This window comes from Alligator mississippiensis, chromosome 10 (assembly GCF_030867095.1).
Source record: "Alligator mississippiensis isolate rAllMis1 chromosome 10, rAllMis1, whole genome shotgun sequence".
In the NCBI taxonomy this organism is placed as follows: domain Eukaryota; kingdom Metazoa; phylum Chordata; order Crocodylia; family Alligatoridae; genus Alligator; species Alligator mississippiensis.
In genome coordinates, this window is record NC_081833.1 from 21,147,435 (window position 1) to 21,170,394 (window position 22,960).

General features: G+C 50.1%; 4 non-coding genes and 1 pseudogene across 4 annotated transcripts; all 5 read left to right on the plus strand.

Annotated features, from left to right (window-relative positions):
• Positions 1-3,416: 3,416 nt before the first annotated feature.
• LOC132243633 (U4 spliceosomal RNA) lies at positions 3,417-3,557 on the plus strand. Its single transcript, XR_009455364.1, has one exon. It is a non-coding gene; the product is annotated as a U4 spliceosomal RNA (small nuclear RNA).
• A 1,212-nt stretch (positions 3,558-4,769) lies between these two features.
• Positions 4,770-4,910, plus strand: LOC132243636 (U4 spliceosomal RNA). The gene has a single exon (XR_009455367.1). It is a non-coding gene; the product is annotated as a U4 spliceosomal RNA (small nuclear RNA).
• A 2,726-nt stretch (positions 4,911-7,636) lies between these two features.
• LOC132243634 (U4 spliceosomal RNA) lies at positions 7,637-7,777 on the plus strand. The gene has a single exon (XR_009455365.1). It is a non-coding gene; the product is annotated as a U4 spliceosomal RNA (small nuclear RNA).
• A 14,231-nt stretch (positions 7,778-22,008) lies between these two features.
• On the plus strand, positions 22,009-22,116 carry LOC132243640 (U5 spliceosomal RNA; annotated as a pseudogene).
• Positions 22,117-22,426: 310 nt separating this feature from the next.
• On the plus strand, positions 22,427-22,567 carry LOC132243635 (U4 spliceosomal RNA). Its single transcript, XR_009455366.1, has one exon. It is a non-coding gene; the product is annotated as a U4 spliceosomal RNA (small nuclear RNA).
• Positions 22,568-22,960: the final 393 nt, after the last annotated feature.

A 22,960-nucleotide genomic window follows, 5' to 3' on the forward strand; every position in this document is an offset into this window, starting at 1 on the left:
TAGAGACCTAGTTCTTTGTTTAGTTTCATTACACAAAAATAGCAAACCATAATATTAAGATCAGACATGCAAAGGAGAGAACAGGGTAGAGGTGACTGGTTTACAAAAAGACAAGAGGAGAGAAACTAGCTAATAATAGAGTCAGAGATTGATTAATTTGCAGGGGAAAAGGCCACTGTACCTCCAGTGTCCAACCAGCCGAGAGTTGAAAGGGTTCTTTCTACTGCTCCTGGCTGCTGCTCTTCAGCAAAAAGGGATCACCAGTAGGGAAACTGCCAAATGCAACATGGACAAGGCTCACTTCATACTGGCAGGGCTCACCCTATACTGAGGAGTACCTAAAACTGGGTTGGGTCACATGACTAGGACTGTAGTGAATTTGCAATTGCCTGATTTTTGTGGAAACTGAAGTCTGGTGGGCCAAACTTAACATAAGCAAGCACATCTGCCTGGCTGTGGGTGAGCTTGAGGACCTGAAGTCCCTGGGGGTTTCAGTCCCCTGTGAGGGGGTCTGTATGCGTGGGGTGGAGTTTGACCCTGAGCTGAGTGGAAGGATGGCCTGGGAGAATGAGGTCAAAGTGATGCAGCGATTGTATCTATGGTATGTGTACTCCCTCTCCATGGGGGAGGTACATGGCACTCATGAAGGTGGTGTTGCTACCAGTGCTTCTGTACACCACACTGATCTTCCCCCACCCAAGTGTGTCACCTGCAGAATCCAGAGAGCCATGTGTGTATTCTTCTAGGGATCCAGAATGGAGAAGATGGCAAGGAAGACCCTATACAAAGAGAAACGGGCCGGGATAGGGAGATACCAGACATCCACCTGTTCCTGCGGGCATGGTACACAAGCCGGATCTGCAAGCTGGCAACTGGGCCAGAGTCCAAAACAGCCTGTCTTGTCAAGTATTTTACAGGTCACCTCCTGAGACCGTGGGGAGTGTACGCTCTAGCCAGGGGGAGACTGCGCACCATGGAGCGCTCCTGGTTCTACAGTGTGCTGAAGGATTTCTGGAGCAAGTACAGGCTACAGAACGAAACCCCAGATACCATGTCCAAACCACAGGAAGATACAAAAGGCAGTAAGAGACAGAGATGGGCTATTGACCATGAATCTCCTCCCTGATGATATCTGCTGACCATCTAGGACCAGATCTTCCACAAAGACCTAAGGAAAAACCACAGACTTGAACTGGCTCATAGCTCATGGCACACTCCCAGTGAAGGCATGGAGGCACAGAGCAAGATGAGAGTCTAGACCCAGCTGCTCCAGGGAAAGCTGCCAAGGTGTGAATGAGACTATCAACCACCTCTTTTGGCTCTTCCCTTATGCCAAGGGAGTGTGGAAAAAGGTAAGCCGGTTCCTGGAGGAAGTGACAGGAATCAGGTTGATGACAAGGGAGGCGGTGCTGTACGGACACCTGATGAAACATCAGAGGTCCCAGACAACCCGCTTTGACCTGTTTGTGTCCTGCATCAAGAGTGCCCTGTGGCAATGTAGGAATCTTCTGATATACAGTCACGTTAAGCTTGAGCAAACGGACTGTGTTAAAATGTTTCTGAGCAAACTCCAGTCCTACTACCAGAAAGCGGTGGGAGAAGATGGAGAGGGTGCAGCCAACTACATCTGAAAAAGAGACACATGGCACAGGCTGTTCAAACCACCCCCCAAGAAAGGAAGTGGACAGGGAGAACGAAAGGAACAATGACACAACTGGACCTGAAGACACTAAGGAGAACAACAACAGGATCAGCAGCAGGGGGCGTGACAGCGACATCAACAGTGACAAGGACTGTGAATGAATTGAGAAGGGAAACTCCAAATTGGGCCTGGGAGTAAGAGACTGTGTTTGGGTTAGGGAAGGGCAGAAGGTGGGTGCGCGTGGGCCCAGGAGAGCGGGTGTGGTTATTGTAACGGGTGTGTGGGCTTATTAAGGTGGTTTGGAAAAGAAAAGGTGTAATGGCGGTCTGTGATAGAGGATGTATATATATACCTAAACGTAGCTAGATAGATATATACAGTAAAAGCTTTGTTATCTGGCACCTGTGGGAAATGGGGGGTGCCGGATAACAAAATATGCCGGTTAACTGAGCGGCCTGAAGAGGTGTCTTTACCTGTTTGGGCTGCTGCTTCTCCCGCCATGTCTGGGGCATCGCTGCCCTTCCCACGGCATCGCTGCTCCTCCCGCAGGCCCTGAGGGACAAGGAGGCAGGCCCCGCACAGCCTGCTGTGCCCTGGGCTGTGGGGGCTCGGAGAAACTGGAAGTGCTGCCGTGGGCACTACTGGTTTCACTTTACCTTAGAAGCCAGCATGCCGGTTAATAGAACACGCCGACTTGTAAGGTGCCGGTTAACAGAGCTTTTACTGTAATCAGAGTCCAGAGGAGAGCCACATGCATGATCAGAGGGCAGGAGAACAGACCTTATGATGAGAGGCTGAGAGCCAAGGGACTCTTCAGCCTGGAAAAGTGCAGGCTCAGGGGGGACCTGGTAGCTGCCTATAAGTATACAAGGGGTGTACATCAGGATCTGGGGGAACACCTGTCCACCAGAGCATCCCAAGTGACAGCAAGGTCAAACAGTCACAAACTCCTCCAAGACCGTTTCAGGCTGGACATAAGGAAGAACTTCTTTACTGTCCGAGCCCCCAAGACCTGGAACAGACTGCCTCCAGGGGTGGTGCCAACACCTACTCTGGACTCCTTTAAGAGACATTTGGATGTTTATCTTCCTGGGATCCTTTGACCCCAGCTGACTTCCTGCCCCTGGGGCCGGAGGCTGGCCTCAATGATCTTCCGAGGTTCCTTCTAGCCCTAATGTCTATGAAATCTATGAAATCTATTTTACCATGAACGAGTCATGCCCCTGGCAGCTGGGGGTGGGGCATGGTGGTGGCGGGAACACGGCAGTGGTGGCGGGAGTGGCGCAGTAAGCGGGGGAGCTCCCACAGACACTGCCAGTGCTGTCGGCAGCAGGAGGGAAGGGAGTGGAGAGCACCAACCAAGGGTTAGCAACCACCCACAGCTACCACCAGCAGCATCGGCAGCAGCCAGCAAGGATCATGAACTGCCTGCAGACGCTGCATCGGGGTGGCGAGTGGCGACCACCTTTTTGTAGGGGGTGCACCGCCACACTCAGGGGGTGCATGTGCACCTGTGTGCACCCCTTACATGTTGCTCCTGTATTTTAATTAAAAAAAAAATCAGCTGGCAGGAAAAGGGGTTAGGGGTGGGACATCTAGTCCCAAGATAGTGAGCAGGGAGTGAGGCACCTGTCAAAGGGTGAAGCTATCCTTGTGGCCCTCCACAGCCCTGGTAGGAAAGCCAGCAAATATAATATAGTCTTAAGGCAGGGCTCGCCGTATCCTGGGAAGGGGTGCCCTGAAACTGCACTGCATCACGTGAGTTACCAGCTTTATCTTTGTGCAGTGGCAGTATCATAGCCTGTGAAGTTGAGCTGAGGCGTGATTTTTGCTAGTTGAAAACTTTTCCCAATACCCTGCCCTAGCAGCTTGCAATATAGCTGTGGTGGGCAATTTTTGGCAGCCTCTGTAGAGGCTGGTGTCTTTTTTGAGTTTGAAAAATAGATATGGGGGTGTTAAAATAGGTGATTGTGCTTCTTGTTCTTATTTCCTAGCTTATTTTTGTAACTAGAGAGCTGAGAGTAAATAAAATTTAGGAGCATTTGTATTCCAAGTCTCTGGGCTTTGGCTTGTATGTAGGATGCCCTACAAAGGATTTAGCAGTATCTGAAGCCCCAGGCAAGGGGGGAGGATGCTTGTCAGTAGTAGGGACACATATGGTTCTTGAGTGATACAAAAAGTTGGAACTGATTTGGCTGATTTGACTTAGGACACACAACATTTTCCTTAAAAAGAAAAATTCAGATGCTAGGGTAAATACCATGGCCACCAAGGTGGCTTTCCCAGGGCAGGGAAAGACCACGAATGTGGCAGAGGGCAGTACCCTGACTGAGGTAATGCAATTAAAATGGCACTGTGTAGTGGGGGGTTGTACCCTTGTCTGCTTATGGACTGGACTCCCTATGAGAGCCTCACAGTTAGCCTCCCACTTCGACTTCCAGTGGGAGGATCTCACCTACACACTGACTTTATGGAAATAGTGGAAATGGGAGACTCCTCCCTGGCTTGCCTTTGCGGCCATACGGTTGAGAGCAAGAGAAACTCAGGGGCATCCGAACCCCAGACTTCTGGGATTGGGCCTGCATGTCGGATGCCTACCAAAGGATTTGGAAGCATCTGAAGCTCTAGGCGGGGGTGGAGCATGCTTGCTGTAGCAGGGCCACATATGGGTCTTTAATTACTCATGGATTTGGAATTGATTTGGCTTGGAACACGAAAAATTTTCCTTACAAAAAAAAAAATTCAGCTGGCAGGCGAAGAAGTTAGGGGATGAGACCTCTAGTCCCAAAATGGCGACCAGAGGGTGGGGCACCTGTCAAAGGGCGGGCTACCCTTGTGGCCCTTCACAGCTCACCAAAGCTCATTAAGCGGCACTCCACCCAAAATAACTGCCTGCCCCTGGTCTACTCAGTAAAATGCGACCCATAATGCATCAGGAAAAGCCAGTGGATGAACAGTTTCTGACCAGTTGGTTGTGGGGTGGCTTTTCCCCCCAACACAAGATGGCAGCAGGATGGGGACCCCAGTAGGAAAGCCAGTGAGTATAATATAGGCTTAAGGCAGGGTTCGCTGCGACCTGGGAAGGAGTGCCCCGAAACTGGACTGGGTCACATGACTTAGCATCATTATCTTTGTACAGTAGCAATATTGTAACTTATGAGGTTGAACTGAGGTATGATCATTGCTACTTGAAAACTTTTCCCAATATCCTGCTCAGATGGCTTTAAATACAGCTGTGGTGGGCAATTTTCAGTAGTCTCTGTGGAGACTATCGTCTTTTCTGAGTTTGAAAAATGAAAAAGTTAAGAAGGAGGTTGTTCTTCTCGTTCTTCCTTTCTAGCTTACTTCTGTAGCTTTATGGCTAAAGGTAAGTAAATTTCCAGGGTTCTAATCTCCAAGTCTGTAGGTTCAGGCCCACATGTAGCCGGCTTGCTAAAGGCTATGGAAGCATCTGAAGCTCCAGGTATGTTACATGCTTGCTAGTAGCAGGGTCACATATGGCTCTTGAATGACTTGCAGACTTGGAATGGTTTTGGCTTATTTAACTCAGGGCAAGAAAATTTTTCCTTAAAAAAAATCAGGTTCCAGAGTAAGCACGGGCTACACAATGAAAGCCTGCCAAATATGTCTAACCACAAGATACAGAAGACAGTCAGAGCCAGAGACATGCTATCAACTGTAGAGCTGCTCCCCGATGATGATTGCCAGGCCATCTGGGAGCAGATCTTCCACAAGGCATACTGGTTCCACCTGTGCTCATCTGCACGAGATGGTAACTGCACAGTAGCCTAAAAATACTGCGCAATAGCACGTGACAGCACAAATAGTGCTAATACCCTACTGTGCAGTATTATTAGGCTACTGCACAGTAGTGCCACTAAAAAGGTGTTTGGTGGCACTACTGCACCTTAATAAACATGTAAACGCACCCCCTGAGGAGAATGCTTTAGCATGCCCACTAAGGAGAAATCCTCCAAGTTGGCCAAATACATTTCCACACTGAACCATGTAAAACGATATCCTGCAGGGACCTTGCATGCAGATGGAGGCAGACTGTTCTGTACTGCCTGCAGTGTAACTCTGGATGGGTTGAGGAAAACAAGTACAGTATAGATTGACATTTAGAGTCCAAGGCACACAGAAAGCAAAAGGCTGTTGCAGAGGCTGAAGGTCAGAGCAAAAAATGAGGGACTGTGTCCCCACTTTTTAAAAGGACCACGGAAAGCAGGTTGGCTAAGTGAGAGGCAGCATTTTCCCTCATGAAGGCTTTCACAGTGGTGAACATCCCAGTGGAGAAACTTGATCGCCCAAAGTTATGGATGTACATGTACCAAAACTTGGCAAATGCTGGCAATTTTCTGTGCACCAGCAAGCTTTGCCAAGACTATCTCCTTGCAGTGATAGCTTTGGAAGCAACAGTGAGAGCAACAGTGAGAACAACAAAGACAGGGAATAAGTGGATAATGTAAACCCCAACAGCGGGGTGAAAACTAAGAGACTGTGTTATGGAAAGGACTGCAGATGGGTGCATGGGAGCGCGCGGGAGCAGATGCGCATGGGTGACCATTGTAACAGGTGCACAGGTTTTAAATGTGTTTTAAGTTTTGTGTAGAAATGCTTATCCAGGATGCTGTATATATAACTATATAATTATAAAGTATATTTTTCAAAAGAAACAAAAAAAGATTACTTTGCATGTGGTCCCCAAAAGATGCAATTGGCAGAGTTTGCCTCTTTCTCCACTGTGGCTGATGAAGCCATTGACCCTCAAGACTATGTGCTGCACATTTTATTTGTACCAGGGAGCTGGACAGACTGGGACCTGCCTGTGTTTCAAACAAAGCCAGTCCACCTCACATCTGTCAATTTTTCTACCATTTCTCAGGTCATGGTGAAGGTAATTGTAAGCGATGACTTAGAATTTAACAAGATGTCAGCATTCCTGTCCAGCAATGTCATGTACATACGCAAGGCTTTCTCTGATGTGCTCCAAGGAATGCTGCCCATTGCAGCTCATGTCACCTGCAGTGGACACATTCTGTCTTTAATAAGTGACATCTAGAGCACACAGTTCCCAATGTGGATAGTGTGGTGTCTTCTTTCAAGAAAGCCTTCAAGCACTGTCCGGGCCGTAAGGTGCAGTACAGGGAGTCCATTGACAGTCAAAGTGGGTACTCACATGGCATTGTGCTGCTGCCACCAGAACCTGTGCTCACAAGTTGGAATTTGTGTTTCAATACAATCTGTTACCACGCCAAGTTATGCAGTACTACCAGCAGTTTGTGAGTGAGGAGCTGGAAATCATACCCAGCACACAGTGCATTCTTAAGCTTCATGATCTTTTAAGGTGAGGTGAAATTCAAGATCAAGTGCCATTTGTGGGTGGCAATGCCACCCAGTTCATGGAGCTTCTAACATGGTTTAAAGGCCAGCAGGCTGTGATCCACTATGCACACAACAAGCTGATGGATTTGATAAGCTAGGTCAAACACAGCGCATCACAAGTACTGTCAAGCTGTCCTTGTGAAAACCAGGGGACACAGGAGCTGTTCCAGGCAATAGCTGTGAAGCTGAACCAGTACTACAGGTATGACCTGTCCCTGCTGCTGTGGTTCAGACAACCAGCTGCCTCCTTCCTTAGTTCTGTTCGCATTTTGGACCCCAACCAGGTGCCTGTTCTGAGTTGTGACCCTCAGTTACTGAAAGCAGTCTCTGGATGGAAAGAGATCTCTGGATACTGGGGGCATGGAGTGGGGTCCAGGAGAAATGGGCTGTGGCTCCCAGAGAGGACAGGTTACTTAGGTGACCCAGAATACCCCAGCAGCAGGGGTTGGCTGGGCCTGAACTGGCTTTTTCCCCCACTTGCACCCTTGCCACAGGATGGGAAGGCCAATGGGGAAGTGGCTAAATGCAGCATGGACTTGAGGTGGAGCTCACTGTGTCCTGAGAAGGAGTGCCCTAAAACTGGGCAGGGTCACATGACCCACTAGCCTTATCTTTGCGCAGTGGCAGTATTGTAGCCTGTGAGGTTAAACTGAGGCACGATTATTGCTAGTTGAAAACTTTTCCCAATACCCTGCTCTAAGAGCTTGAAATACAGCTTTCATGAGCAATTTTTGGGAGCCTCTGCTGAGGCTGATATCCTTTTTGTGGTTGAAGATTAGAACGGCAGATTCTTTCTTGTGGATTTCTTCCTTGTATTGAATGTGCTTTAGGGTTTTATTTTTGTGTTAAGCTTTAAATGTCTTCAGTTCTGTGTTTTTGTTCTTTTTCTTATAATTTTGTAGTCTGGGGAAACCTGTGTATCTGACTCTTTTCAGCTCAGAGTAGTGTGGGTACATTGGTTTGTCAATGGTCTTCAAGCCTTTTAAGTAGAAGATTGCCTTTGTTACTTAAAAACAACCCAAGATCTACCATATGTTGCTGCCACCCCCTCTCCTTCCCCAACCTAGCAGGTAAGTCTCTGGGGAGGGAAAAGGGGGGCAGATTGAGTCAGAGTTGATGAGGTTGATCTGAGGTGTGATCATTGCTAGTTGAAAACTTTTCCCAATATCCTGTGCTGATAGCTTGCAATATATGTGTTGTAGGCAATTTTTGGTCAGCTGTTACAGAGGCTAGCATCTTTTCTGAGTTTGAAAAAGTGAAGGGGATGAGTTAAAAGGATGGCTGTGCTTCTTGTTTTGACGTTATTATTGGATGTTGTTGTTATGGTTTCTGATTCATGGTCTTGTTAGAGCTCTTTTGGATTGCTTCTTCTCATGTGTAGGGGTTCTGGGCAAGATGTTTTTCTGATGCCTCTCCAGGTGCTTTTGGTGTGTTTTCATGCCTACTGATGCTTGTAAGCAAAAGCTGGCCTTTGCACGTGGGAGTATGCTGGTGGTAGCAGTGATGTTCTTTCAGTTATGAGAGGGTGTGATGAGAGAAAGGGCTGTAGCAGCCATCCCTGTTGGTACGGTTCCTGACGGTGTGGGGACAAAGCCCAAGGCCCCGGCACTGGAGCAGCAACAGCCTGGGTGATACTGTGAACTGGTATTGTGGTTATTGAAGTAGGTGGGCCCAGGGCTGTGGTGGTAGGGAGATGTCCTGCCTTGCTTAAGCACTAGTAGCATGTTCATGTGCCCTGGCCTGGTGTTCTAGTAAGGCAAGGGCCTTCCAGACTTGTTCTGGATGGGGCTGTCCTTTTCCAGGCTGGGCAGGGTCAATTGAGAGGCGTTTTGCAGCTTTTCTGTGTGCCCATGCTGTGTAGGAGCAGGATAGTCACTGTTCTGCTGACAGCATGGGCAGTGGGGGAGAAATGAAGCCCACTGATCTTAGGAGGCCCACTACTTCAAGAGGCTGAACCAAAAGCAGCAGCTTTGGGACCTACTGGAAGGTGATGGGCCGTGGTTCCCACAGAAGACAGGTTACTTGGGAACAGGCCACCCATAATGCCCCAGGAGCAGGGGTTGGCTCAGTGATGTGTGACTGGCCAGGCCTGGACTGGCTTGTTCCCCAACCTGTACCTTGCCACAAGTGAACTGGACTGGTCACATGACAAGGCTATTAAAGCAGAGGTGTATATCTATATATATCTCTCTATATATATTATGTAACCCTTCTGCCTGGCATTGGTTGGCAGCAACAAGGGCAGGGTTCAAATTTTTAGGCACCCAATAAGTCTTCACTGTGGCTCAAACCCCCACCCAGAAATCTGGGATCGCTAAATTTAGCCGGGGGTCCCGCATAAACAAAACACCCTCCTCACAAGCAGTGTAAACAGAAAAGAAGAGACTTATTACAGAAAACAAAGGCAAAGGAAACACCAAATGCAATTCAAACACTCTTAACTACAATGTGTAGTCTCCAGTTTGAAGCCCTTTTGGGGAGACTCCACCCACGCCCAGGCAGTCTGAGATGTGGGGGCTCGCCCAGACAGTTAGTTCTGGGAGCCCACATCCCTATATCTGTTATTCACCAACAGGACAGACAGGAGGTCCTGCACCAGAGCGCTGTGTGAGCTGCTCCTTGAGTTTGCTGTGCCTTGGGGTGCTGCTAGAGAGTGTAGGTCCTTTTGCAAGGCAAGGGGCCTTTTGTTGCTCCCTGGGAAAACTGTAGGGCACTGATCTCCACTTCCACTGCAGCGCCAGTCAGCATCCTGCACCCGCAAAATTCCTAGTCCCAATCCCACAGCTCCAGATGGAGCAGAAAAATAAAAGAACTCAAAAGAAGAGCGAGGCCTATCCTGGCTTGGGGCCTGACCTGCAGATGGGCTCAGCTACCCAGCTAGGCCAAGACAAAAAAAAACTGCAACTGCAACAAAAGGAACCAAGCTCCAACTCTGACTCAAAACTTTACCAGGCCATAATCCTCATGGTTGCTCCAGGGATTAATACCCACCACAGTATAATCCTACTCAAAACCCAGGGAAGAGGAGAAATAAAAAGGGGGAGAGGGGAGGAATCCCAGACACAGGCTCTCTCTCTTCCCGCCTGAGAGCACCCTTCATTTTGGCTTTTCTGGCTGGGGCCTTCTCTGAGGTCCTCCCCTACCCACCAGCTCCCTCTTCCTATGTACCTGGTGCGACATCACTCTAGCTTTCCCAATCAGGGCTTGCCCAACTCCCTGCCCCTCTCTTAACTAATTCACTTTAAAGAAGGCTGCTCAGTCTAGCCAATTAAGGTAAGGGTCTGATCTCCCCTGCTTCCATGACAAAAACAGTTTCTTGTTTGCAGTACACAGCAGGATGTGTCCTAAACAAAAGGGGCCTTTTCTGCCTATGTGCAAACCGCACATTTCTCCTCAAATCACCAAGCTAGAAGAGAGGAGGCCAGATCCAGAGCAAGAATAAAGAACATGAATATAAACAGCAACACAGTGGGCATGTCTACATGAGATGCTGTCTGTGCAGTAGCCCATGACTACTGCACAGTCAGCATCATGAAAAAGCCATGCAGCAACACTACTGCACCGTAACTCTGGTTACTGCAGAGTCATGTAATGAGTAGCTGTGCAGTCAGCTTCTTGTGTAGACATGGCCACTTTGCAGGAGAAACATGATACCCTGCAACATAAAACTAGGACGCCTTTGGAATACAAAATGAGTTGTACATTTTTTGTGTGTTACATATATTTGTGTACAACCGAACTGAGATGCGATCATTGCTAGTTAAAAACTTTTCCCAATACCCTGCCCTGAGGGCTTGAAACAGAGGAGTTGGTGGGCAATTTTTGGCAGTCTCTGCTGAGGCTGATGTCTTTCCTGCAGTTGAAGAGCAGCAGAGCTTCTTATTTTCTTTTTGTTTTAAATTACTCCTTGTGTTCTGTGTGTGTTTGGGGTTAGTGTTAGATGTATCCCACCTTGCTTCTTTGCTCTTCTTCTCTGGGCTTGTAGATCTGGGGAGTTATGTGTGATTGTTCTTTCATGATGCAGTATAGTGTGAATGCATTGGTCTCTGTGGTACCTCTGCAGGCCCTTTTTTTTATAAGTACTTGTGTCTGACAGCAACTTCAAGGGGGATTGACCTCTGCACTTGGAGGATTATGGGTGTTGGGAGATCTTCCTTTTTTAGTTGCAACAAATGGGAGACAAGGGAAGGGGTCGGGGGCAGGCATTCCTGCTGGTACATAATCCCAGGAGACAGGGACAAAGCTTGAGATCCAGCCCTGGAGCGGGAGCTGCGTTTGTGTTGCTACAAGGTGAGAGCCTGCTTTTGGCAACTGAAGTAGGTGGAACAAGTGGCTGAAGTGAGTGAGATGTGGTGGCCAGTTCCTGAGCTGATGTGTGGCTCAGGTAGCTACCAAAAGATGGTAGGAAAGGATGGTGAAGAGGTGGCAAAGATCATTTAGCTGATTAGCCACTGGCACACACTGTTCAAAGATACCACCTGGGGAAGAGAGCAGTGATTACATGAAAGAAGTTGGGAACAGCGAAGAACTAAGTGGATTGAGCAATGAGGACAGTGGAGGAAATGATGATGGTGATAATGGCGATGGAGACAGTGACAGTGACAATGACAGCGACGTGGACTAAAGATTAGAGACTGAGGAAAGGAACAGAGGGCCAACGTAGTTGTAACGGTGAAGGAAATGTGGATAGGTGTGTGCATGCACAGGAGTGAGGGTGCAAGAATTGTAATGGGTGCGTGACAGCATGGGTACATATATTATACATGTGATACTGTAATGGTGTACATGCTCAAAGACTGGAAAGTTATAGCGTACAAATCTCTACCTATCTGTATAAATAGAAATGTATTTTGGGAAGACAAAAAATGTGTGGCTCGGGGTCCTTGCTAGGCAAGGGCCTGCTGAAATCAGGCCCATTGGTTCTGTCTTCGCCTATCTGCCTATCTGCAGAGATGTGGGCAGGCTGAGGGAGGTCCCTTTCGTATCCTTCTGTGCTCAGAGCTGCCAGCGGCGTGTAAAGGGGTGGTTGTGGAGAAATCCACTTCTCTCTGCCACTCACTTGGGACAAACCAGGTGACCCTGGTATTTCCTGGGTTCTTCATGGTACTGGCTGGTTAGTCAGGTGACCGAGGCAGGTAAAATTCCTAGGGGGAGGGGAGTGGGCTCTCTTCCTCCTGGTGGGCATTTTGAAAAGCCACAAGCAATGCACCTCCAGGCTCCGGCTTGGATGATTCTCTGTAAGTAATGATCTGGAAACTAGCCAGAAGTCTAGAAGTAAGTATAGACAATTGCATTTAATAGGATCATTGAATCCAATATTGGCAAAGGCTCAAATTACTTTTGTTTGCTCACAGTGTATTTCTAACTTCCTTGTACTACTCCCCCCTCCCCACCCCAATCATTAGAGGTATCAAGTCACAGGGTGTCTGGCTGTGGTATGGGGAGAGGAGAGCAGCAGGCCTTTTGCTCCTTTTGCTTGACTCGCAAAGTTGGGCTAGGCTTTTTATTTTCCTCTGGTATTTGAGGTTATCTTGGGATGCTTCAGGCGATAAGAAGCACCCAGAATCTCACAGTGGATTAAGCACCCACAAAGACTACAAGGTCTGTGTATCCTGGGGGCACAGAGCCCTGACAACAACCAAACCCTGGGTGGTGGCAGCGGTTACCCCAGACTTGCAGGTATGCTCCCAGAAGGGGGTCAGCTGGACATATGCGCCCCAGGGGAAGCACTTGAAGCTTGGTTTTTAGTCATGTACAGTGAGGCGGGTGGCTCAGCGCAGGAGCGTCCCCTACTGGCCCACCACACATGGTGGCAGAATGGGAACCCACAGCTTGTCTGGAAGGCATAATTTTGGGGAAGGAAGTTGAGCTACTGAAAACCCTTGAGCAAACGAGTCTTTAATTTGGCATCGGGTCAACTGGACAGGGTAGCTAGCTAGGATGGCTGACAAGTATGACCACCTTACTGTGAATGGCGTGGTGAAAGAAATGAAAAGGAGAGGCCTCCAAAGAAAAAATGGGCAAAAGAAACAGGACCTGATTAAAGCCCTGTGGGACAATGATCAAGCCAAGGGACCTCCTGCCCTGGTTCTGAATGGGGCTGAAGCCTCTTCCAGTGGGCCTCCAGAGGAGAACTCCAAGGAGCGGTCTCATCCCAAGAGCTTGAACTCCAGAAGTATAAGATGGAGCTAGCAGAAAAAGAGGCACAGTGCCAGCATGGGAGCACAAGCTCAAGCTCGAGTTGCTCAGGATGGAGCAGTGCAAGCTGGAGCACAAGGCCAGAGAGGCCCAGCTCAAGCACGAGTGTGAGATCGCAGTGTTCCAGATATAGCCAAACACTGGAGTCCCGGTTGATCCGGTGCAGCCAATGCCAGCTGCACCCCAAGGTCTTCACCTCATACCAAGCCAGAGAGGATCCAGAGGTGTTCCTGAGCAACTTTGAGAAGCAAGTGAACTGATGGGAATTGAAGAAGGAGGACCGTCTGAAATATGTTACTGGACTGGTATCAGGTGACCTGACTACTGTCCTGGATAGTCTTCCCGTCGGGCCTAACACTATGAGTCTTTTAAAGAGGCCATGTTTCAGAGGTTTATGTTGGGCCAAATTATTTCCAGAAAAGGTTCTGCAATAATACCCCTCTGACCGAGTTTGTGGCCCAGTTAAAGGACCCATATAATAAATGGCAGAAGGGAGCCAAAGCTACCACCATAGAGGAGGTGGACACACTTATGGTGCTGGACCAATTCTATTTCTGATGTCCTAGGGAGATTAAACACCTGGTCAAGAACCAGAACCTCAAAACAGCCATGGTGGCCCTGTTAATTGCAAATCAGTTGTTGCTCAGTCAGGAGGGGCTGGACAGAAAGTCTCTCCACTTTGGGAGGGGCCAGAAAGGGGTCCCAAAAGAGGAGAAGGGTGGGCTAGTCCCAAAACGGGAGAGTGGGCCTCCCCCTGCAAAGCGCTGGGTGGCCCCAGATTTGGTCACTCCCCCCCAAACTGGATAGGAGGGGTTGCTTCAACTGCAGAGAGCTGGGTCACTTCAAGGCCCACTGCCCAAAGAAGAGCAACACCCGTAGGTCTGTCAACCAAGCAACAAATGTACGCATTGAGGGAGGAGCCCCTAGTTGCCCTGGGGGGCATGCCTGTATCTACAGGATTACAAACCTAGAGGAGGGAACAGCTCCCTACAGGACAGGGGTGATAGTGCACGGGAGAACCCTCACTGAGGAGGTGAACACAGGAGCCAGTGTGTCATTGATTGATGTCAACTTTGTTTTGTCTTCGGATATAGTCCCTGAAAAGACTGTTACCATAGAAGGGGTGGGGCACCGGCCATTCAAGGTACCAGTAGCCTGTCTATCCATTAAGTGTAGGGATTGGGAAATGGAGTTGGAACTAGGAGTGTTGAAGTGTGCCCCTGCCCCCATACTGGTGTTAGGACTGATATGTTAGGACTTGAGGGAGTGAAAGCTGCATGGGAAAATCTTATGAAACCCCTCCCTGTTGATATGGTGACTCACCAACAGACCAAGGAGGCGAAGGCAGGAGGTGGGGAAACCTTCCTGAGCCAGGTAACCCAGTTGGCTGCAGAGGCAGTGGAGGAGAAGAAAGAGAATCCCCCTGAGTGTGACAGCCAGCCAGCTGATGAGGAAACCAGTGACCCTGGGGTCAGGCTAAGTGACAGTCCCAGGGAGGAGCCCAGTCAATCAGTGGCAGAAAGAGCAGAGCCTCCTGGGGAGGAGTTAGAGGACATCCCTGAGGAAGAGGGTGCACCCCTTACAGGAGCACTGGAGCTCCCCACTGATTGCCTAGCTGGGCAGGAGGAGTTCAAGCAGGAGGTTCTAGTGGACCCCAGCTTGGAGGGACTCTGACGGTTGGCCCAGGAGCAAGTGTCAGTTTTTTTGTTTTGTTTTGTTTTGTTTTGTTTGTAAAAATATATGTTTATATATATTTATAAAGTTATATATATATATATATATATATATATATACACACACACACACTCTACATATCACACCACAAAAGGAAAAACCTTTCCTGTTACAAAAACCGCACCCACACACCTGTGGACCCGCGCACCCATACAAAGGCCCACTGGCTAACCAAAGCCGTTACAATATCTGCAATGCGCGCAACACACATTAAACAGTTAAATCCATCCTGGTCCCTCAGACCCGACCACACTTCCTTTCCATCCCTGCCCCGCTTTTGGGGTCACATACTCTGTTCAAGTGCCCTCTCCGTCGTTGTTGCTCCAGCTCCTGGTGAAGGACCCGCTGCTGCTGTCACTGTTGCTGTCCTCCGTTCCTCTTGTCCCTTCCTCTTCTTTGCTGCCTTCACCTCGCTCTTCACTGGGGGGGGGGGGGGGGGGGGGGGTTGGATGATCCTGTGCCACATGTCTCTGTGCCAGGTGCCATTGGCCGTGTCTTCTTCATCCTCAGCTACTGATTTCTGGTAGTAGGTCTGGAGTTCGCTCAGTGCCATTTTCACGTAGCCCACTACCTCTGCATCCGTTTGTCTGTACAGCAGGAGGTTCCTGACTTTCCACAAGGTGCTCCTGACTCAGGATGCAAATTGGTCGAAACAGGATGACGGGCTCCCCTGATGTTTGGCAAGGTGTCTGTACAGCACCACTTTGTTGGGTAGCTGGCTGACACCGGACACTGCTTCGCAGAGATGTTTTACCCTTTTCCATACCTCCTTGGCACAGGTGCAGATCCAGAGGAGGTGCTTGATTGTCTTGGTGGCCCCGTAGCAGTTGAGCCATGGGCAGCTGTGTCTCCCCAACTGTCCCTCTCTATGTCTTCGGGCCCTCACTGGTAGAGCTCGGTGGGCTATGAGCCAGTTCAGGTCCTTGTGATCTTTGCACAGCTCCTTGTGGTGGATGTGCTCCTACACGGCCTGGCATGTGCCTCCCGGGAGCAGGTCCACAGGTGACATAATGTCCCTTAGTCTCACCGTCTCCTGGATCTTCCTGTGGCTTTTCATGGTCGCTAGGTCCATGTTCTGCAGGCCGTACACACAATGGCATTGGTTCAGGGTCTCATAGAATCACGGTGCACCCATGAACCATGGTCTATGGTTGGTTGGGGTGAATACCCCTCAGTGTCTTAGGATGTGCCCTGCAAAGTACCTCACGAGGAAGCAGTTTTGGCTTCTGCATCCGTCACCAGCTTGCAGATCGTGCTCGCATACTTGGCCCACAGGAACAGAAGGATGTCTGGCATGCCCCTGCCCCTGGCCCTCTTGTCTTTGTACAGGGTCTTCTGGGCAACCTTTTCCCATGTGGAGCCCCAGAAGAAAATCCACACGGTCCTCCGGATCCTGTAGGCGACACGCTCGGAAGCGGGGAAGACCAGTGCAGTGTACAGAAGCACCGGTAACAACACCACCTTCATGAGCACAACACAACCCCATCATGAAGAGGGAATGCAAGTACCACAGCCCCAGTTTCTGTTTTACCTTGGCCTCTGTCTTCTCCCATGCTGTCCCGCCGCTCAGCTCCCGGTCGAAATCTATCCCGAGGATCCTGACCCCCTCGCGGGGGGCAGAGACCCCCAGGGACTCCAGGTCCCTGACCTCACCCACGGCCAGGCAGCTGCTCTTGCTCACATTGAGCTTGGCCCCCACCGCCATCTCGTACACTTGCATGTGCACCAGGGCTCTCTTGACCAATCCCCTATTCCAGCACAGGATGTTCAGATCATCCACGTAGGCCAGGACCTTGGCCTCTCAGTTGCTGCTTCCCACAGGAGTGCCCATCCATCCAGCAGCATGTAGACCCAGAGCAGTGTGGTATTGGCCTGAGCGGGCTCTGCGCTTTCCTATGCAGCTTCCCTGAAGGGCCAATAATGTGCTGCTCCAGGTGCATGTGCTGCTGGCCGGGCAGGCACTCCTGTGGGAAGCTGGCTGGGGGCTAAGGGAGTGGGGAGGTGTTGAGGGAAGCTGCATATGGAGTGCCTGCCCAGCCGGCAGCACATGGACCCAGAGTGGCGCGTTATCAATCTGAGCGGTCTCCACACTTTCTTGTGTGGCTTCACTGAAAGGCTGATACTGCACCTGCTCCGGGCTTGCCTGTCCAGGCTTAGCAGCAGCGGTGCAGGACAGAAGCTGCTGCTCAGCGTGGGGTGAAAGTGGCCTCTTCCCCTCACCAGTGCCAGTGGTTCCGGGTGCAGTCTCCCAGCATCCATGCCGCACTGGGCTGCTCTGCATCTACGCTGCATCACTGCTGCCTCTGGTGTTGCCCTGTGGGGTCAGGCCAATGCTCAGGATCTCAATATTGCACTGTTAGACAGGAGGGCGTGGTATACAATTGCACATATACAAACACACAAATCAATTAGGTGCATACACACACACACTACCAACTCAGGCACATACACATCCAAACAAGCCTAGGCACATGCATACCTATCACCAATTCAAGCACATACACTATATACCCCAAAAGTTAGACACAAATCAATTGTCCATACCCGCACACTCAATACACATATGACTAATTTGTATATCATGCACACAATGACATATATACACACACACACACACACTCACCAGTTCACACACATACAACCCACCTACACATACACACAGGTAGGTTCCTAACTTGAATGGTACAGTATGTATGTGTGTGCTTGGGGTACCTGGGATACAATTAAGGTGAGAGAGAGTTAAAGTGTAGGCAGTGAAAGTTGCCAGAACCAGGATTAGAACCAGTGAACTAGAGAAAAGCTGGGTGAGGAACTGGAGCTGGGGTTTATTCTAGATCAAGTGGTCCTAGGCTTACTCAAGGTCACTGGTGCAAGGGAAAAAGCCTGGTCGGCAAGGAGGTGACAGCCAGGAAAGAGAGAGAGGCAGAAACCTGGGAGCTTGGGGCTGGAAACTGAGGCTGACAGCTGAGAGATTGGGGGCACAGGTAAGTGGTGGCAAGGAGGAAACAGTCAGGAAACAGACAAAAACCCAAATCGGGGTTTCAAAATAACGGGTTTATTAAACAGACAACACAAAATAACAAGTTTATTAAATAGCCCCATGAAGTTATTGGTTCCCCCCCACACACACAAGCACTCACAATGGCAGAAGGAGAAAGAGACTCAGTGGAAGGGTTGGAGTCCAGGTAGGGAAGAGAAACAGAGTCCAAGTCCTTGGCTGAAGAGAGAGTGGGGGTGATAGCTACCTATCCAGGCTGGAAAGGGGTCTTTGTCCAGTAGGTGTTGTTCAGAGAGGGGTCGCCAGCAGGGCCTCTAGGTGGATAGGTGGTGTGGCATGGTGCTGGTCCAGATGGAGAGGGCATCCCAAGGAGTCAGTTTTCACTACCCCTTTTTATGGGGCAAACTACCTCTGATCTCCAATGGCAGGGGTCGGCAACCCCTGGCATGCGTGCCAAACATGGCACGTGAGGCCATTTTGCTTGGCACACCGCGGACAGCCCCAGCTCTGGGTAGCTGCTGCCAGCGATGAAGTCCGGACTGGTCCCAGCAGGGCTTGCAGTATCCCAGCTGCCTGCTGGGAGCTGGCCAGGATCCTGGCTGGCAGCAGCTCCCCAGAGCTGGGGACGGCTGCAGCCAGGAGGCTCCAAACAGCTGTGCGGGCTCTGGCACCAGCTCCGCACCGGCGCATGCAGGCGTGCCTTGGAGCGGGTGGTAGGGGAGGGGCCTGAGGCAGCACAGCTCCAGTTTCTCCCCTGCTCCTGGCACGGGGGTGATGAGCCCGGCGCAGCTGTTTGTACTCTGCCTGCTGCTTGCTGCAGCTGCCCAGAGCCCGGGCTGGCTACAAACAGCTGCGTTGGGTGTCGGGAGCGGGGGAGAAACCAGGGTTGCACTGCCTCAGGCCCCTTCCCCACCGCCTGCTCCCAGGTACATCTGCACACACTGGTGCAGAGCTGGTGCTGGAGCTGCTGGGAGCCTGGCACAGCTGTTTGGAGCCTCCTGGCCGCAGCCGGCCCCGACTCTGGGGAGCTGCTGCCAGCTGGGATCTCAGGCTGCTCCCAGCAGGTAGCTGGGATGCTGCAAGCCCTGCTGGGAGCAGCCCAGACTCCAGCAGCTACTCAGAGCCGGGGTAGCTGCTGGCAGCCACAGAGCCCGGGCTGGGGTCAGGGGCTTTGGGTGGGGGGCAAGGGGCAGTAGGGCTGGGGGGCAGGGGCTTTGGGTGGGGGCAAGGGGCACATAGCAGGGCATCCTGCCATGTACCCCTTGCCCTCATTTTGTTTTTCTGCCATGCTGGCACTTTGGCACCTTCCAAGGTAGGCATTGTGGTGTTTTTCAGTACTCAGGCCAAAAAACATTGCCTGCCCCTGTCCTGTGGGAGGGCCTGTCCAGGCAGTGTCAGCCCTGTTCCAGAGAGCTCCAGGTGTTCTTACGGAGCATGTGCAGCCTTGACACAATGGTAGGTTGCCTCACCTTTTGTATCTTTGAATGCTGAGGGTGGTTCCAATGGCTGGGTCGTTGGTCCAGGTATTGGTGTTGATGGTTCGGTCATTCAGAGAGAGCTATTTTTAGACCTACTGCCATTGTCCCTCAAGCACCCTCTTTCATCTCTATTTATTCAGGAACAATTTACATAGGAGGGGTAGGTATGAGTCATAGGTTACACACCAGGGCATGGGGAACAAGATGGAGACTTGACAAACAAAATGTAAACTTCACATGACTTATGCTAACTTACATATGTAGGCGTAAATCATATAGTACCAGTAAAACAGTAATATGAAACAGTAAACATCAATATAAACATAATAATTATATAATGTAAAGAAGGAGAAAAAACCCAAATATAACTTGCTACCAAAATAAAATACTGAAGCTTATCCAATGTCTTAGCTCGTTTGTACTTATCTATTGGGAATAGAGAGGGAGAGAAAAGGTCAAAAATGGTTGGGGAAGGGGAGGGAATGCATTTTAAAAGAAAAAAAAAGGAAAACTGGGGGTTTTGCTACACTGGGCTGCCTGGCAGGACAGCAGTGGCAGTGCAGAGCAGACACAGGGCAGCCTGGCACACTGCAGGTTCCAGGAGGCTACACCAGGAAGTGCCGGTAGTGGGAGTAGGAGGGGCTGCTTTTACCTCATGCTGAGCAACAGCTTCTGTCTTGAGCTCCAACTGCTGAGCCTGGATGGGTGAACCTGAAGCAGGTGCAGGGTCAGAGTTGCACACAGGTCCCCACTGGTACCGTGGGGCTGAGGCCAGTGGCAGTGGCCAGGAGGATCCTCCATCACCTGGCCTGCCTAGAAAGCCAGTTCCGCTGTGGAGCCATCCCAGCCCCACTGTGTGCCTAGGGGGTGGAAGGATGTGCAACAGCTGGGCAGCATAGAGAGGGCCAGATCAAGGCTATGCGTAGGTTCCAGCTGATCTGCGTGCTGCTGGAGGTGGCAGGAAAGTGCCACAGGGCACGCAGGCTCTGGGCTGTTGCAGGGCAGGGGCTGAACGGCTCAGGGGTGTGTGTACTGGGGGCTCCCATGCACAACCCACATACTTGCAAACCCCACAACCACACCCTGCCCCACACACACCACAAACACCGCACACACCCTCCCCCCCGCACATACCCGTGTGCCTCTGAGGGGAGCCCCATGCACTGGTACACTCACACACCCCACCACATACACACATGCACCCACACCCTCATACCCCACTCACACCTTCCATACACCCCATAGCCCCCACAAACCCCATACCCACTCACACACACACCTACACATCCCCACAAACAGCCCCCAACAAACCCTTCATACCCACCCATATCCACACACCCCACACCCATATAAAGACACATCCACACACACACACCTACAGTCCCCCACAAACTCCATACCCACCCACCCTTGCCCCTGACACCAGTCCACACCTCCCCACAAGATACAAGAGTAAGACTTGTAAGAGGTTCAGCAACAAGAGAAGAGTTCACTTATATAACCAGAGTGTGCAGGTATGAGATATGGAAAGCCAAGGCAGACATGGAGATCAAGCTGGCATCCAAAATAAAGAACAAAACATCCTTCTACAGGTACATTGGGGGGGCATTAGAAAAAAATCGAGCTCCACTGTGGGACCCCTTCTGAATACAGAGGGACAGCCCACAGTTGGTTCTATGGGCTGATCGGAATCAGATGAAGTTCAACAGGGAAAAGTGCCGGGTCCTTCATCTGGGTAGGAAGAACCTTCACCACAATTTTAGGATAGGTGGTATCCCACTGGTTTGCACAGCATCTGAATGGGACTTGGGAGTCACAATTAACCAGAAGATGAATTTGAGCCAACAGTGTGAGGAAGTCACCAGCAAGGCAATAGAGCTCTGGCATGCATCAGCCAATGTGTCGCCAACAGATCCCTCTCTACTCAGCATTGGTGAGGCCGCAACTGGAGTATTGTGCCTAGTTTTGGGCACTGCAATTCAAGAAGGATGCAGATAAACTCAAGAGGGTACAGAGCCACCAACATAATTAGAGGCCTGGAGGATAGTCCCTATGAGGAGAGACTCTGGCAGCTGAGATTGTTTAGTCTGGGTAAGAGGAGACCTACAAGTATGTCATGGGGGAACACCAAGATCTGGGGGAGCAACTCTTCAGAAAGGCACCCCTTGGGAGGACGAGGACCAGTAGTCACAAACTAATAGAAGATTCAGGCTGGACATAAGGAAGAACATCTTCTCTGTAAGGGTAACTAGAACCTGGAACACACTCCTAGCAGAGATGGTGTGGTCACCATCCTTGGAGGTGTTCAAGAGGAGGCTGAATAAGCACCTCCTTGAGCTATTTTGAACTCATTAACCCACTGCCTATGGCAGGAACCAGACTTGATGATCTTATGGGTACCTTCTGGTCCATTGACTCTTATGGACTTTTATTGGCCTATGACTTCATTTTAAGAATTGCACAATCGCATACATAACAAAAAACACCTAAATCAGGACAAATATATATATTTTAAATAAAATTAAAATATGCTGTTGTCAATGTTTGACTTTTAGTTGGTTGGTTTCTCTTCAAGTCTCTGGTGTCTCTTCAAGTCGCATAAATCTTTCACCTTATACTAAAGATTTCCATGGATAGGAGCAGTTATATAATTTGGGGGTTTTTTGGTTCCAAGATGGCAACCCCTCCTTCCCAAAAGGAGTACTTCTGGGGCAAGGGGAGGGACTTTCAGTGGCAAAGGTCTGGGGTTAGCGGGCAGGACTTCTGGTCCCCAAAATGGCAACCTGTCAAGGGGTGAGGCTACCCTTGCAGCTCTTGACATTTTGCCAAACCTCATTAAGCAACACTGCACCTGAAATAATTGCATGCCCCTGGTCTACTTAGAAAAATGTGATCCATAATGCACCAGGAGCAACCACTGGCCCAACAGTTTGCCGTGTCCTGAGAAGGAGTGCCCCGAAACTGCACTGGGTCACATGAGTTGGTATCATTATCTTTGTGCAGTGGCAGTATCATAGCCTGTGGGGTTGAACTGAGGCATGATTATTGTTAGTTGAAAACTTTTCCCAATACCCTGCCCTAGCAGCTTGTAATATAACTGTGGTGGGCAATTTTTGGTGGCCTCTATGAAGGCTGGTGTCTTTCCTGAGTTTGAAAAGCAGTTAAGTTGGTTAAGTAGCTGGGTGTGCTTGTACATAGTGGTGGGTTATAGTGAAGTTTTTACTGGTTCTCTTTGCTATGGTTTCTGGTCTATAGTTTTGCTGAAGCTCTTTTCTGTTGCTTCTGTGGATCTGCTTGACTTTTAGGCAAGATGTTTCTTTTGGTGCCTCCCTAGGTGTTCTGATGTGGTCTCATGCCTGCTGATTCGTGAGATTGCCATTTGCACGTAGGAGGATGCCCATGGTAACTGGTGATATGCTTTCAGTTACACAAGGGCACAACAAGCAGGGGAAATACCATGACCACGATGGTGGCAAGGGAAATACCTTGACCAAGGTGATGCAACTGAAATGGCCCCGTGTACTG